The 17,031-nt window shown below is 46.3% G+C and overlaps 2 pseudogenes; both read right to left on the minus strand.

The window, feature by feature from the left end:
- Nucleotides 1-7,093: 7,093 nt before the first annotated feature.
- Nucleotides 7,094-8,146, minus strand: LOC140938423 (uncharacterized; annotated as a pseudogene).
- Nucleotides 8,147-13,236: 5,090 nt separating this feature from the next.
- LOC140938424 (uncharacterized) lies at nt 13,237-14,162 on the minus strand (annotated as a pseudogene).
- Between the last annotated feature and the right edge of the window lie 2,869 nt (nt 14,163-17,031).

A 17,031-nucleotide genomic window follows, 5' to 3' on the forward strand; every position in this document is an offset into this window, starting at 1 on the left:
CGGTCAAAAGCCTTCTCTTGATCTAAAGAGAGAACGGCGCAAGAGACCCCAGCCTGAGAAACATAATCAACAACATCTCGCAGATACGCAACATTTTCGCCGATGAAACGTCCAGGGACACCACACATTTGATCCTTACCCACCACAACATGTAAAACTTTCAACAGACGGCCAGCAATCGCCCTGGACGCAATCTTGTAATGCACATTAAGCAACGATATGGGCCTACAGTTCCGGGGTCCAGCGTATCACCTTTCTTGAAGGATAACGAAATAACACCTCTGCGCTGAGATTTGGACAAGCGACGATTTACGAAGCAAGAGTTAAGAACTCTCACCAAATCAGCCCCCAAAACCTGCCAGAACTTTACATCAAACTTCATCGGGAGACCATCATTTCCAGGAGCCTTACGATGAGCCATTCCCTTAAGAGCAGAAAAACATTCATCAACTGACAGCACACCCTCACAAACCTCCAACTGATCAGTAGACAAACGTGCAGAGATCTTTGATAAAAGCTCTTCCTGAGAAACACGGTCAACTTCTTCCGCAGTAAAGAGAGTAGAATAAAAATTTGCGAAAAAGTCAACAAGATCCGGAGCGGAGTTAATAATAGACCCATCATCTAGACGTAAGGCGGACACTAAACGTTCAGCCCCTTGCTTCTTTATCAGACGGAGAAAGTAAGAAGAGGAGAACTCACCCTCCTCAACCCAGCGGGTACGACTATGAACCTGAGCACCATGCGCCGCATCTAGGTCAAACTTGGCAAGGCTTGACAGGTTGGACTGATAAGGACCAAAACAGAACATAGCACCAGAATCCACACCCTGTTTCAAGAAATCAGCTAACTGAACCAGGTCTCTCTCAGCTCTCCTAGCAGACGCATGCTTCTTGCAGTAATCAATAGATAGATGCTTTATCTCCCGCTTTCCCTCATCCCACCAATCATCCAAGGAAGAAAAAGCAAAGGCTCGCGAATGCCAAAAGGCCCAAAAATCGGAGATTAAGGTAACATACTCCGGTTCATCGAGAAGAGCCAGATTTAACTTCCAGAGTCCAGGACCCGGGACAATGGCCTCAGGACAGAGACAGATAGGTGAACCGCACAGTGATCAGAAAACGGAAAAGGTAGGATATCACAGGCGGAGACAGCAGAAACCCAAGAAAAAGGAACACCGAAGAGATCAATACGGGAGGCAAGAAGGCCGTTCCACCGAGACCAAGTAAAACTGTTAGTGGACGGATGCAAATACCGCCAAATATCAAGGACACAGCAGGACGAAAAAAGGCGAGAGAAAGAAGCAGAGCTCTCACGAAGAATATCGAAAGGGTCAGAACCCACCCGGTCAAGAAGACGGTCAAAAACAGTATTGAAGTACCCACAGAGCAATGTAGGAACCAAAGGGTTAACATGAGCCTCAACATCTGGGAAAAAATCATCCCGAGCAGGATTCCGATTTGGTGCATAAATACAAGCCACGCGAAAGAGTTTGGTCTGAAAAGTAAACTCATACTGCACAAACCGACCAACATCATCCATCCACGAACGAGCCAGAGATAACCGAGGACGGTACAGCACAACAGTCCCACACGAATGCGAGGGTCCAAAAGAAACAACACACGAAAGCCCCATAGCAGAGAACCACCTAGTACACTCCTCAACAGAAGTGCAGTGGGTCTCTTGCAAACAAACAACATCAACCGGAGAGGGCAGAGACTGAAGCCAATGAACAACACCAGCACACTTGTCAATGTCAGGCAGGCCAATGACGTTTAAAGTAATAAGGGACAGCACCGCCAAGATTACTTACGGCGTTTAGCCAAATACGACCAATCACTCATAGCCTTCTTCAAACCCTCACTGCTGCCCGAAGAACCAGAGGCACCAGACTTCTGAACACCCGCACTAGAAACCCTTGGGACTCTGGCACCTGACGAGGAGTCACGAGTGCCATTACCACCGGCCTTAGCAACTGCGGTGGGACCCTTACGACGCTGCTCAAAAGGAGCAGAGAGGTCACTAGAACTAGGACTCACCAAGTTACTATGACTACCAGAAGGTGGAGTATCACCAGCCTCCAGTTCACTTTCATCCTCACTAATCTCACCATCAGATGACAGCCCTTCACTACTAGTTTCGTACTTATTGTCATTAATATCATCATCATCTATAGAACTAATGTCATTATTGCTTCGCATTTGTAATTTCATCTCACTAATATTATTATCATCATTCTTATTTAATTCACTATTAACTATGTTATTACTAATATCATTATTACCATTTTTAAATAATTCACTATTAACAGTACCATTAACTACATGCGAATTAGAATTTGGAGGTTGGTCCCCAGCTTCCACAGACAAATTCGAATTTGGAGTATAAACGACCGCTCCAAACAAGGAGTCGGAAGAATTTGTAACGACGCCAATAGACCCCGGAGAAACAAGCTCATCCAGCTGATTGTCACGAGAGTCAACAGACTCACCGGGAGCAGAAACAGCAGCCAAATTCAACTGGCTAACGGCTTGGGAGTAGACACCATACTCAAGAACAAGGGCAGCATTATCCTCAAGAGGGCCAGCCCCATCCATACCCCCAGACACAGGAACGGACGAATTCCCAGAAGACGAAAGAACAACCCCCGGAGAGCCGGCACCATCCGGGGTCCCTGCTGGGAGGCCTGCAGGAGCAGAATCAACAGGAACAGACTTACTATTTTCGGGAAGGTCAAGATCAGGATGAGACAGACGACGGAGCCACACTGGGCAATCCCGTTGAAAATTCCCAGGCTGCTTACACTCCATGCACTTGCCCCGCATATCACAATTTCTTGCAATGTGCCCCTTCTTACCACAGATGTCACACTCAGGCTCCTGGCCCACATACCAAACCTTTACCGGGAAACCATCAATAATTGAATTACGGGGAATAGCTTGAGTACGGACCATCCTAACCGTACGAACATCGTCACAGGCGTCAACAAGGCGAGTCCAGTGACGAAAACGAATGTATTCCACATCGCCAAAATAACTTAAAGCAGTTTTCACAACATCATGCTCAATTTCGTAAGGAAAATTGTATATAAGAACATTTTGAGGGCGAGGACCCCCACCACGAATATCGCAATCCACCCCCCAATACAAACACTCATGCTGCACAACGCTACGCTTATGCTCCTGACGTTCAAAAGTTACTTTGGCCTTGGTACCAAAAAACTGAATGGCCGCGATTGGCATTGCACGAAACTGGTCGACAATGGCCGAAACAACATCTGGACGGGAGGAGCCCTGAGCCGCAAGACCCGAGACATCCACTAAAACAGTGCACGGAAAAGATGCATAGCAAAAACCAAACCAAAGGAGTTAAGCCCTGACGGGCCGGGGAAAAAACGAGACGGGCGACCATAAAAGCCAAACCAAACCAAACCAAAAACAGAGAAAACCGAAAAAAACCGTTATGGGCAACGCCCAACAGGGGAAAGGGGGACCACCCAAGCCCACTTAAAGCGGAATCGGGGGGGGGGGGTAACCCAACTACAATACAAAAAGACAAAAAACTTTCAAAGCAAATTGTTACTTATAAACTAAAGAAAAGACTAAGGAAACTACAACAATAATCATATTACTGAGATTAAAACTTAAACACTAGATTATCGTCTTGGTGGAAATCACAGAGTGCCGGGTGGCACCACAAAGAGTGAAACTTACTAGGGGAAAATCTAAAGCGATCAGTTTTAATTCTGTTCTTAATATCCGTAAAAACATATGTAGTTATTGCCTTGGAATCCTCTCTACCATAATGAAAAACTGCTTTATTCCTGAAGCGCCAAAAACCATACAAAATAGACTTGATTAGGAACAGGAGCAAATGCCGAGATTTATCATTGAGAAAAGGAAATTGAAAAAAGAAAATGGAGGTACCGCAAAGGGGGAACGGTTGCGACAAAAGAGAGGTCAACAAAGGGAGGAAAAAGAACCACACAGCGTTGACCTGGGGACACGCCCGAAAACAGTGATCAACAGATTCTGTTTGCAAGTAAGTCGCACACGATGGGTTGTCAATGTACCCCCAATTCGGCAAACACTCACGGACTTTGACTGCTCTCAAGTCAATGAGCCACGAAAGATCGCTTTCATAGTTTTCAGTGAATGAATCTCTAACCAAGGACCAATGGCGCGAAACACTAAAGGATCTACTTATTAAGGGAGACCAAAACCTGGGGAGGACAGGGAGGGAACAATGACGCTTAATTATTTCCTTGTAAATAGATTTCGAGTCGAATGCAAAGGACCCAGGAAAATTACAAGACTTAAGATCAATCATGTGGGAATAAAATTTAGAAGGCGAAGCCGCTTTGGGTACACAAATATCTCGTAGAGTAGACCACTCGGGGTGTAGAGCCGACAAACGCGAACCTTAGAAATATTGGACGAGATGAAAACACTTAAAACTAGGATCCGAAAAGGACTTAACAAAAGAGGACAAGCACAACGCCTCTCCTTTAGACCAAAAATCGATTAGGCCAAGGCCCCCCTGGTCCAGAGAGCACACGATTGACCTCCGAGCTACAGGCTCTAATTTAGCACCCCATGAAAAAGGCCAGATCAAGCTGTTATACTTGTCAAGCACGCATCGCGGGGGAATCAAAACACGCGACAAGTACAAAAGCTTGCTCAAACCTAAGACATTAAGAATCACTACCTTACCAAGAAAAGACAAAGACCTAGATTTCCACAAAGACAAACAACTGTCAAGCTTGGACAGGCGCGGTTCCCAGTTGTCTCTCTCAACTGGGACTGTACCGAAAACAACTCCCAAAATTTTCATCGTATTAACCCACTTGAGACCAAGTGGCTGGTCAAGGCAGTCCTTCCAAGACCCCAGCCACATGGCCTCTGTTTTCGAGATATTCAATTTAGCTCCCGCACCACATTGATACAACTGAATCTCTCTAAATAGATTATTAAGAGACACAACATTCTTTACAAAGGATGTTGTGTCATCAACATTCTGATCAACTTTGAACTGTAGTCCACGAGCACCCCGGAGCAAAAACCCTTCGATATCATTACTGGCTGTAATCTTGCATGCCAGAACCTCGACACAAAATATAGAGCATCGGTGAGAGGGAGTCACCCTGCCTGACACAACGCCTAGTAGGAATCATGTCAGAAAGAAAACCATTCACTATCACCCGCATATTAGCTCCATTATACAGAGCATAAATACAGTTCAAAAAAGAAGGACCGAAACCTAGATGCCTTAAGAGATTCAGAAGAAAAGTCGGATCGACACGATCGAAAGCTTTCTCCTGGTCTAAACTAACTAGAATGCCCGTGTCACCAGTTCGCTCAATATGATCTAAAACGTCATGCAAGAAGAACAAATTAGAAGCAATAGATCTCCCAGGAACAGAGCAAGTCTGATCCGGGTCGACAATGGAGTCTAAAACCTTAGAAAGCCGTAAGGAGATAGCTTTCGAACATATCTTATGATCGATGTTCAAAAGAGAGATTGGACGCCAGTTTTTCAAATTTCTCCTGTCGTCCTTCTTATAAACTAAGCAAGTAATACTAGTTTTCATAGAATCGATAAGCTGTGACGCATGCAAACCCTCATTGAAAACCTCCACTAAAAGTGGTCCGAGGCGCAAACCAGAAAGTTAAATAAAATCCTACAGACAAGCCATGTGGGCCGGGGGCCTTGTTGTAATTGGACAAGCCGACAGCCTCAGTAGCCTCGTCCAGCAGCAAAGCCCCCCTCGCAAACATCGCGATCATGATCTGACAAACGACACGAAACAAAGGATAACAAATGATTCTGTGTTTCTAAGTCAACAGACTCCTCAGCAAAAAGTGAGGAATAAAAATCCTCATAAGCTTTCATTATTTCAGGTAAAGTAGACAACTCAACGCCATCAGAATTAAGGACTCGCTTATGGGCCTCACTCAAAAGTAACCTTTGCATCATAACCCAAAAACTGAACCGCAAAAATGGGCTTAATTGGATAAAATGAATTAATAATTGCCGAAACGATCTCCGGGCGAGTTTTACCCAAATCAGCAAACTCCCTAACATCGATTGAAACAGTACAAGGGAAACGCCGGGGCATGATGAAAAAGAAAGAAAAAAAGGAGAAAAAACCCACCAACGGGGTTAAGCCCTGATGGGCAGGGCCCAAAAAGGGACGGGTGACCCGCCAAAGATAGTAAATGTGCAAAAACTTACGTAGTTCGAGGCTTGAAACGACCAAGACCAAAACCACGATACAAATCCACAGCACCAAAAGCGGTGGGCAACCAAGAAACACCAACGGCCAACGGCTGGGTGACGCACCCACCGAGAGGGCGAGAAAACCTAAGCAGTGAACTTTGGCATTCCCTCCCGGCAGGTACTTAGCCCTTGTTCACACAAAAAAAGCTAAAGCTAATTTGAAAAAAGCGCCACCAAGGACGAGATACTATCCCACGGTACCACAATGAAGTGTCCCGCGTCAGGTAAGTTTTTTTGTGTTTGAGGTGAATGGCCGGCCCCCAGTAGGGTGAGTGCAATGTCGCCAGACTTGCGGTCTAGTACCAATCACACGTCTAACGGGGCAGTGCACCAGCACAGAAACTGACTGGGGGAATTGAACCCCAGCCCCTACAGACACAGTACAGGACAAAACAGATACAAGACAAACATATACAGGACAGAAGAACAAGTTAAAAGACGCGGGCACTGCCTAAAAACTAAAACAAGAGCACACTCACTCAAAAAGTACACCCCAAAAGAGGAAACTAAAAACTAAACTGAAACTAAACTAGCTGAATACTAAAAACGAACACGAAGGGTCCAGAGACACTCACTCAAGCAGGAAGGATACCCAGTACCACCACTAAAGGCGACCAAGAAACCATGGACACACTCACTCAAGCAAAAGGAAACCCAGTACAACCAACAAAGAGACCAAGAAACCAAGAGACACACCCACTCACGCAAAGAAACCTCTTAGCCACTGAAGACCAAGAGGAACGAGACCAAGCAAAAAGGCGACCCAGTGCACCCAACTAAGGAGACCAGGGAGACCAAGAAAGATAGAAAGCGATTAAAAAAGGTAATACAAAGAACCATTGGACACTACACCGATGACCCAATTGGCACCCCATTGCCTATGGAAGTAACGCTGACGACGAGGCGACATGAAACGTTTGAAGAAGAGGCGAAGATGACTTTTGGCTCTCGCCTTTATGACTTCCATCAAGGGGATGGTCCCAGGACGAACATCACGAAAACGATGGTCATTCCGAGCTCTCCACAGGAAGTACTTGGCCAGATTCAATAGATAGACAAAGACCCGAGGAACCGCAGAAAAACCAAAGAGAACATGACGACACAACAAAGAAGGACACTGGTTAGAAGCACTAAACATGAGAGATTAATTCCAGCCAAGGACGCTCTGAACCAGGGCACACTCAAAGAACAAATGAGAAGGAGACTCAGGGGCACCACAAAAACAATTACGATCATAGGCATAACCAAACTAGATCAAGCGATCAGCAGTATAGAGGACACCATGTGCGACTTGCCAGGCCAAGTCAATGACAGGTCTGTCCAGGGGACAGAAGTGGAGTTGTCTCCACGTGGTGGACCAATACAAAGCACCATACAGGGGAAAGAACTTTTCTTCACAGTGGGGTGGGACAAAGTGGGACGACAGAAGATACAGATGTGCTGACTTGGCAGACATAGAAACGGCTAATGCAAACTAGTGAGGGTTGGTAGAGGCCATCACCAGTGCAGACCAGGATTGTGAAAAGGAGCCATCAACTGAACGCCAGGCCAAAAGCAAAGACTGGTAAAAAGGAGGCAAAGAACGAGGACTGAAAGCAAAAGGAGGAGAAAAGACGCCAACAGGTGTGGAATTAAAGACAGAGCGAAACCAAAAGAACATTAGAGCAGACCAGCTAGAAGAGGTCAGGATAAACCGTTTGACCCACTGCACAAGAAGAGATTGTATCTTTAGCTTAACATCTACTACACAAAAATCACCCACTGAAGGAGCCTGGACAACAACTGATCGCAAGGCAAGATCTCTCTTATCTTTCCAAAAAAATTTAAAAACCAGCCGTACTAATTCCCCATGAACCCAGGGGGGCATGTGGACAAGAGAAGCCACATACCACACCCTCGACAAAGCCAAAGCATTAATGACCAATGGACGACCCCGAAAAGACAGAATGCATTGACGCCAAGAGGAGAGAGTGTTCGCCACTGCATCAATGCGAGGTCTCCAGTTATCTTCATCAAGATTACCAGGACCAAGGAAAACCCCCAGAACCTTTATTTTAACGGAAGCCCAATCAAGAGAAACTGGACGGTCAAGACGATTTGCCCAAGGCCCGAGCCAGAGACCCTTAGATTTGGACAAATTGAGCTTAGAACTGGAACCACGCTCATAAACATCGTAGACTTCAAAGCAAGCACGGATGGTATCATCAGAACATACAACTAGAGACGTGTCATCCGCATACTGCGAGATGGGGGACAGAGGATTAGATGACCCAGGAAGACAAAGGCCTTTGATACGTGGGTTGGCACAGATACTACAAGCAAGAACCTCAGCCACAAGCACATATAAAAGAGGAGACGGAGGGCAGCCCTGGCGAATGCCACGAGACAAGGAAAAGAAATGAGATAAGTAGCCATTGACATTAACATAACTTTTGTACACCAGTGTAAAATAGATCAACCCATTTAAGAAAAGACGTGCTAAACCCCATCCCACGAAGAGTGGCATGCATAAAATCCCAATCCACTCTATCAAAGGTCTTCTCCTGGCCTAGAGATAGAATGGCCAAAGGAGAGTCGAAGAAACCAGCATAAGACACTACATCGCAAAGAAAGGCAACGTTCTCCCCAATGTATCTACCGGGAACCCCACAAGTTTGGTCTTTAGCAACTACTAGATGAATAACTGTCAATAACCTTGCAGCAATGGTATGCGCAGCCAGTTTATAATCAACATTGAGGAGAGTTATGGGCGCCAATTCCGCATGTCAAGGCGATCGCCTTTCTTGAAAGAGAGTGAAATGATGCCCCGACGTTGAGAAAGCGACAAAGAACCAGAGCGGTAACAGGTATTGAGGACCTGGACCAGGTCACGCCCCAACACATTCCAGAATTTCAGATAGAATTCGGCTGCAAGGCCGTCCGATCCAGGGACTTTACATTTTGCCATTCCAGACAATGCTTCAAAACACTCTTCAACCATTAATAATCCTTCACACAATTCAGCCTGACCAGCAGGAAGCGAAGACTCAATATTATTAAGCAAAGAATCCTGAGCAGAAGCATCAGTGGGTGCAGCCGTAAAAAGAGACGAGTAGAAAGATGTGAAAGAAAGACAAAGCTCATCAGGAGAAGACACAATGGTCCCGTCATCCCTCCGGATAGCAGAAATCCAACGATCCACACTACGCTTCTTCTCCAACCAAAAGAAGTATGCGCTGGAGAACTTGCCCTCCTTGATCCAATGTGCACGCGCACGCACTTGAGCCCCCTTGGCAACTTCAATATCTAAATCTTTCAATTGTTGGAGAACAGACTGATAGGCCTTGACCAGCAATAATTGACCCTCATCGACCCGATCTTTAAGATGGGACGGGAGTCTAGAGAGAAGGTGAACGTGTCAAAGACCGAGAGCAACAGTAGTGAATAGATAAACCCTTAACACAGGATTTTCCATCCTCCCACCACTTGTCCAGAGATGGAAAAAGATGACGCTGACCGCGCCAGCTAGTCGAAAAGTTGGAAATTAGATTAACATACTCCTCTTCCTCGAGAACAGAGATGTTTAGCTTCCATAAGCCTGGGTCAGGAGGAACAACATCAGGAACAGACACACGAAGAATGACAGCACAATGATCAGAACACGGACAGGGAACGATGTCACAAGACGATACAGAAGAAACCCACACGTACGGACAACCAACATAATCAATACAAGAAGAAACGGAGCCATCAGGACTTAACCAAGTGAAGCGAGAGGAAGAGGGATACAGGTAGCGCCAAGTGTCAATAACACAACATGCATCAAACAAGTGAGCAAGAGCCAAGGAACTTTCCTTGGAAGTATCAGTAGGATCAGAGCCAACCCGATCAAGCGAGCGGTCAAAGACTGTGTTGAAATCACCACACAGAATAGTTGGGATAGACAGATCTACCCAAAAACCAACCTGCTCAAGGAACTGGTCTCTAGCAGGGTTGCTATTCGGTGCATACACAGAAACTACAGGAAATGATTTACCATGAAAACAAAACTTGCACATAACAAAACGACCCACATCATCCGTTGAAACCTTAACAAGAGTCAAAGAGGGACAAAAGAGAATAATACAACCACAGAATTTGTTTGAGCCCGGTGACACAACAGACTGAAAACCAGAAGAGAGAAACCAAGATTGACATTGGGCATCACTCACACAGTGTACCTCTTGAAGGCTCACTACATTAGGAACGACAGGAAGAGATCGCAACCACTGCAAGAGACCCGCACATTTATCGGGACTCCTAATACCGTTGATGTTAAGTGAAATTATTGACACTTCCATTTGAATTAGGTAGGTAACTCAAGACTTTTTGGAACTACGCTTACTCTTAGAACCCCTCGTAGGTTTGGGGACAGAAGCAACTCTTGACGGTAGCTGATGCATAGCAGGCTGAGGGGAGCGCCCAGCAGACAATGAACGCCTAACAGGCGAACGGCTACGACTGCGCTCATCACCAATAGCGACACTCCTAGATTGACCCATAGAGACAACGACTGCTGGTTTCTTCCTGGAAGGGCGCAGAGCAGGCCCCACAGGCACAGCAAAGTTGGCACTATTAACCGTATCATCAGAAGAATCCGAAAGAGGACGCTTCTGAGAACCATCAGCAAAATCAACCTCATCAACAGATTTACCAGCGTGAATACCTTCACTAATATATTCAATAACCTCACCCTCTTCCATACCTTCACAGGAAGAATCTTGGGTGATATCATTATCGCAGATTAAATTATCATCATTACTAATGCTAATGTTATTGCCATTATTAATACTAATTTGCTTCTCATTGCCATTATTACTTTCATTACTAATACTAGTTTGCTTTTGTTTAATTACTTTCTTTTCTTTGTTCTTAATTAAACCAACTTTGCTTTTAATTTTACTTAATAATCCGGTACCATTTTCATTTGCAGTACCAACACTAGATGCATTATTTAAATCACTAGTAGTATTACAAGTAGTATCCTCCCCGTCACCCATAATTTGAGAACCAGAATTTGGAGAATTTGGAGAAGGACTGGCAGTATCAACCGTGGCGCCATCTAAGGAGTCAGATTCCATATTTGGGGGAGTGAAAGTGGGCAAAAGAGACTGACTAGCAAACTCGTCCAACTGGTTATCACGGAAATCAGTAGGGTCTTCATTACCACTTGTGGACAAATAATCATCGATCACAAAATCACACTAGGGGCCTTCATGATCAGTCTCCCTAGCATGAGGGACAGAGTCACGCAAAAGACCAGCAGAACGGACTGTGGCATCATCCAGGGAGTCAGATTCAACAATTGAAGGGGTACGGGGGGGCTGACCGGAGGGGACAGCCTCGGTAGAAACATCAGCACGACCGGCTGCCTCAGCAGGGGAAGGATCACTCACTGGGGAGACCCGGGGAACAACATTATCAGTACGGCCCCACGGCACAGGACAGTTCCTTGAAAAGTGGCCCTCTTGCCTACACCGACGGCATTTACTGCGAAGATCGCACTCACTAACTTTGCGATTCCCATGACAAATATCACACTGAAGGGGCTGATCCCTATACCACACCTTAACACGAGACTGACCGACGTTTAAAGTACATGGGATATCGCAATTAAGAATCATATCAAAAAGGCGGGTGCCAGTACTAACTTCAGTCATATCAGCCCAATGTTGGAAACGATGGTTTTTAATCTCCCCATATTGGGAAAGGACATTTCCTAATGATCTAAATCAGCCTCAACTGGGTAGTAATGAATTTGGACTTTAGCATAATTTAGAACACGACAGTCAACTCCACCAAAAGTGAGATTCCTGACCACATAAAGAAATTTTGGACTCACGAGATTTGAAGGTGACTTAACAAACCCCACCAGGAAAAATTTGGATTGCGTCAATGGGATAGTCCTCCCCATACTGGTCGTAAAATCTCTTAGCAATATCTTCCTGTTCAAAATTTGGTGGAAAATCACGCAAGTCAACAACTACAGTTCTGGTGCCAGCCATAGCAGCCAGACAGCAAAGAAGAAAAATAAAGGGAAACCTGCCGGACAAAGCCGGCAGGAGAAAGCAAAAACTTAAGCCTGGACGGGCAGGGACCCAAAAAAGATGGGCGACCCACCCAAAAAAGCAAGTAGAAAAACTTACACAGAAACGAAGCTTGACCAAACCAAGTCGTCTACCAAGTAAGCCTAAGACTTGCACACGCTACGGAAAAGCAGCGACACTCACCAAAAAGCCAGTTCCCAAACACATAATTGTCCCACAAAGGTAGAATTTCCGCGTCGTGAAATCAAGCGTCAGGTAAGTTTTTTTTTGTATTTGAGGTGAATGGCCGGCCCCCAGTAGGGTAGTGCAATGCCGCCAGACTAAACGTCTAGTACCAAACACACATCAAACGGGGCAGTGCACCAGCACAGAAACTGACTGGGGGAATTGAACCCCCGCCCCTACATACACAGTACAAGACAAACATCTACGGGACAAAAGAACAAGTTAAAAGATGCGGGCACTGCCTAAAACCATGACTAAAACTAAAGACACACTCACTCGGAACCACTCCAAAAGGAGGAAACTGAAACTAAACTAATAGGAAACTAAAAACGGACACGAACAGTCCGGAGACACACTCTCTCAAATAAGAGGGAGACCTAGTACAACCAACAAGGCGACCAAGAAACCCAAGACACACTCACTCGAGCAAAGACAATTCTTAGCCACCGACGACTAAGAGGAGCAAGACACACTCAAGCAAAAGGAAACCCAGTACAACCAACAAAGGCGACCAAGAAACCAAGAGACACACTCACTCGAGAACAAAAGGAAACCCAGTACAACCAACAAAGGCGACTAAGAAACCAAGAGACACTCACTCAAGAACGAAGGAAACCCAGTACAACCACCAAAGGCGACCAAGAGACCATAGACACGCTCACTCAAGCTAAAGACAAAAGTAAAATGAACCCTCTGACACTCTCCCAATAACGCCATTTGCTCCCCACTGCCTGTGAAAATAACGCTGACGACGTAATGACCTGAACCTTTTAAAGAGGATACAAAGGTGACACTTTGCACGGGCCTTAACAACCTCAATCAGAGGAAGAGCCCCAGGCTGGACATCACGGAAACAATAATCATTACGTGCCCTCCACAGGAAGCACTTGGCAAGATTCAGCAAGTAAACAAAAACACGAGGAACCACAGCAAGCTCAGAAGCAGAGAAGCCAAAGAGGACATGACGACACAACAGAGAAGGACACAAAGAGGAAGTGCGAAACATAAGAGACTGAATCCAGCCAAGAACGCTCTGAGCCAGCGCACACTCGAAAAAAAGGTGAGACGGAGTCTCCAGAGAGCCACAAAAACAATTTGGGTCATAATCATACCCAAAGGAGATCAGCCGGTCAGCAGTGTATAGAACACCATGTGCCACCTCCCAAGCCACATCAATGACAGATCTATTGACAGAGCAGAAGCTAAGCTGCCTCCAGGTAGTTGACCAATACAGAGAACCGTACAGGGGGAGAAACTTTTCTTCACAGTGAGGGGGAACAAAGTTAACAGACAGCAAGTAAAGATAGGCAGATTTGGCTGTCATGGAAGAAGCCAAAGCAAACAAATGGGGGTCCGACGAGGCCATAACTAAGGCCGCCCACGACCGAGAGAAAGAGCCATCGACAGCACGCCAGGCCAACAGTAACGACTGATAAAACGGAGAGAGAGCACGAGGGCTAAAAGCAAAAGGCCAAGAAAACACATCCACCGGAGAAGAGTTAAAGATGGAGTGAAACCAGAAATGCACAAAAGCAGACCAGCTGAATTGATTACAAAATGTCTGACCCACTGCACCAACAACGACTGAACCATTTAAGTGAGTAAGAATCACCTCGGTTTGGAGCCCTTAGAGCCACTAGAGCTCCTGGGAGGCTTCGGCACATAACCAAGAGAAGGTGGCAGAGCATGGGTTCCAGTCGAGGTGGAACGAGTGGCAGAAGGCAAGCGCTTAGGGGACCGTCTGCGGCGGCGGTCATGGTCAACAGCAACGGGCCTAGCAGTGCCCGGAGAGACGACAACAGCTGGCTTCTTTTTGGAGGAACGAGGGGGGGGCGCCTCAGGCGCAGCAAAGGAATTATGATCCACAGAGTCAACTGAATCAGAATCTGGGTGTGAACGTTTTTGAGATTCAACCTCCAATTCCATATCGCTGTTGTTTTCCCGACCAGCGAGAACACCCAGACCAATGTATTCAATCTCACTACTAGATGTCTTTGCATTATTACTAATATCACTAACATTGCTATTGCCATTACTAATAGATGTCTTTGCAATACTACTAATATCACTAACATTATTATTGCCACTAATAGATGTCTTTGCATTACTACTAATATCACTAACATTATTATTGCCATTACTATTACTAGTAGATGTCTTTGCATTACTACTTTGTACTATTCCATTACCAGTATCACTAACATTAACATTGTCAAGAACTTTAGAGTCTTTCTTTTTATGCAACCCAACCCTTTGCTTAATTTTACCCAAAAGCCCAACACTAGAAGCGCTGCTGGGAGGGCCCTTGCCAGGGGAAGACGGGGACGTGGAGGAATAAAAAACGGCAGACTCAATGGTAGCCCCATGCAGTGAGTCAACGTCTTCACCAGACGGAGCAGGCGATGAGAGCAGGGACTGGTTAGCCAATTCGTCGAGCTGGTTGTCACAAGCATCAGAAGGTGGAGACGGAGTGGAACCCACAGTAGGGGTAAGCTCGGAGTTGGACAAGTCGATATCGGCATCCAAAGCAGCACCAGTGGCAGATGCAACAAGAGCAGAAGACACAGACACCCCGTCCAAGGAATCCGCGTCGGAACGAGGCGGGGCATCAGTGGACTCAGACAGAACGGCAGCAGCAGCGCCAGCAGCAGAGACAGCACGGCCAGCGGCTTCAGCAGGGGTGGGGTCTAACTCATCCAGAATGGAATCACGATCGCGGTAATTAGCGAGCTGAGGACAATTCCTCAAAAAGTGGCCCTCGAGCCCACACTGGAAACACTTATTCCGATAGGGGCAATTCTGCGCAATATGGCCAGGTGCATCGCACAAGTCGCACACCTGCTGCTGACCAACATAAGCAATTTTAACACGCACTTCACCAATAGACATGTGCCGCGGGATAGCTTCGCGGCAGACCATGCGCACAATATGAACCCCATCCCCAACAGTCGACATATGCGCCCAGTGACGAAACTTGACTTCTTCAATTACCCCATACACACCCAGGGCTCTACGAATGGGGTCCTCAGGCCCCTCAACAGGATAATTGTACAAGAGAACATTTTGCGCCCGAGGACCACCTCCCCGGACCGCACACTGAACCCCATTAATATTGATTGCCTAGTGACTGATGACCTCTTGTTTGCTTGCCTCAACAGCAAAAGGTCACTTTTGCAACAGTGCCGATGAACTGAACAGCGTGAATCTTATGCCGCACGAAATGTTCAATGATAAACGTACTGACCGTTTTGCGGTCATTAGAACCAGCTAGCTGTGAAACATCCATACTGACGGTGCGCGGAATGCGCGCAGAGCCATGACAGAGAAACGCAAAACACAAGAAAAAGGAGAAACCCCAACAGGGTTAAGCCCTGACGGGCGGGGGAGGAAAGGGGAAGGGCGACCAAAAAAGTGACCCACTAAAAAACAGAAGACCACAAACCAAAATTAAGCTCGGGTGGGCGAAGCCCAAGCGGGAGACGGACAACCACCCAAGACCACTAGAAGCTGGACCGGGGGGGGCAACCCAAGCGTAGAAAAAAGCAAAAACTTACAAAATCGACGACCGTAGCCTCAAAAGCAGCACTACCAAGTAGGCCAAGATAAGGAAAACCACAGCACCAAAGACGTCCGTAGTCACGAAGACTTGTACACGCTTGGAGATGCAGCGACACTTACCACTTGAAAAACGAAGAAAACGCACCACAAGGGTAGAGTTTCCGCATCGCGAAATCAAGTGTCAGGTAAGTTTTTTGTATCTTGGCGGTCTAAGGGGCGCGGTGCGATGCCCCGAGGCCATGAAAACAAAGGGAACAAAATGATCCGACAAAAAGAAAAACAAAAAACTAGGGTAACCTTCAGGGTAAAAAGACCGCCAAAATGGGAGGGGGCACCTTCATACAGAGCCAGCCCGCCAACTTCGCCAGGGAATCGAACCCCGCCTCCCTACTAATTAAAATACTTTAAGACTGACCAAGGCGGAGCAAAGAGAGGGGAGACACGCACACTCGAGCAAAACCAACTCAGAGCCCAAGAAAACCACAGTACATCCAACGAAGGCGACCGAGGGGGAGCAAAGAGCGGGGAGACACACACTCAAGCAAAAGAACACGACCACAGTACAGCCAACAAAGGCGACCGAGAGAGACACACCCGAAACCACTAAGAAAGACAAATGAAAAGAGTCACTAACGACCTTACCAATAGGGCCATTGGTTCCCCATTGGCATTGGAAAAAACGGCGCCTGTGCTGAGACCGAAAACGCTTAAAAGCAGAGGTAAATAGAAAGACAGGCGACCCTTGATACTAGCAATAAGACCCACAGCACTTGGAGGTTTGGACCGAAAACGATAGTCATTCCTTTGACACCAGACAAAAAACTTAAGTAAGGACAAAAGATAACAGAAGACACGAGGGACACACAACAGCTCATCACTACTGAAACCAAAAAGAACATGACGC

Source organism: Porites lutea, chromosome 5 (assembly GCF_958299795.1).
Source record: "Porites lutea chromosome 5, jaPorLute2.1, whole genome shotgun sequence".
NCBI lineage: Eukaryota > Metazoa > Cnidaria > Anthozoa > Scleractinia > Poritidae > Porites > Porites lutea.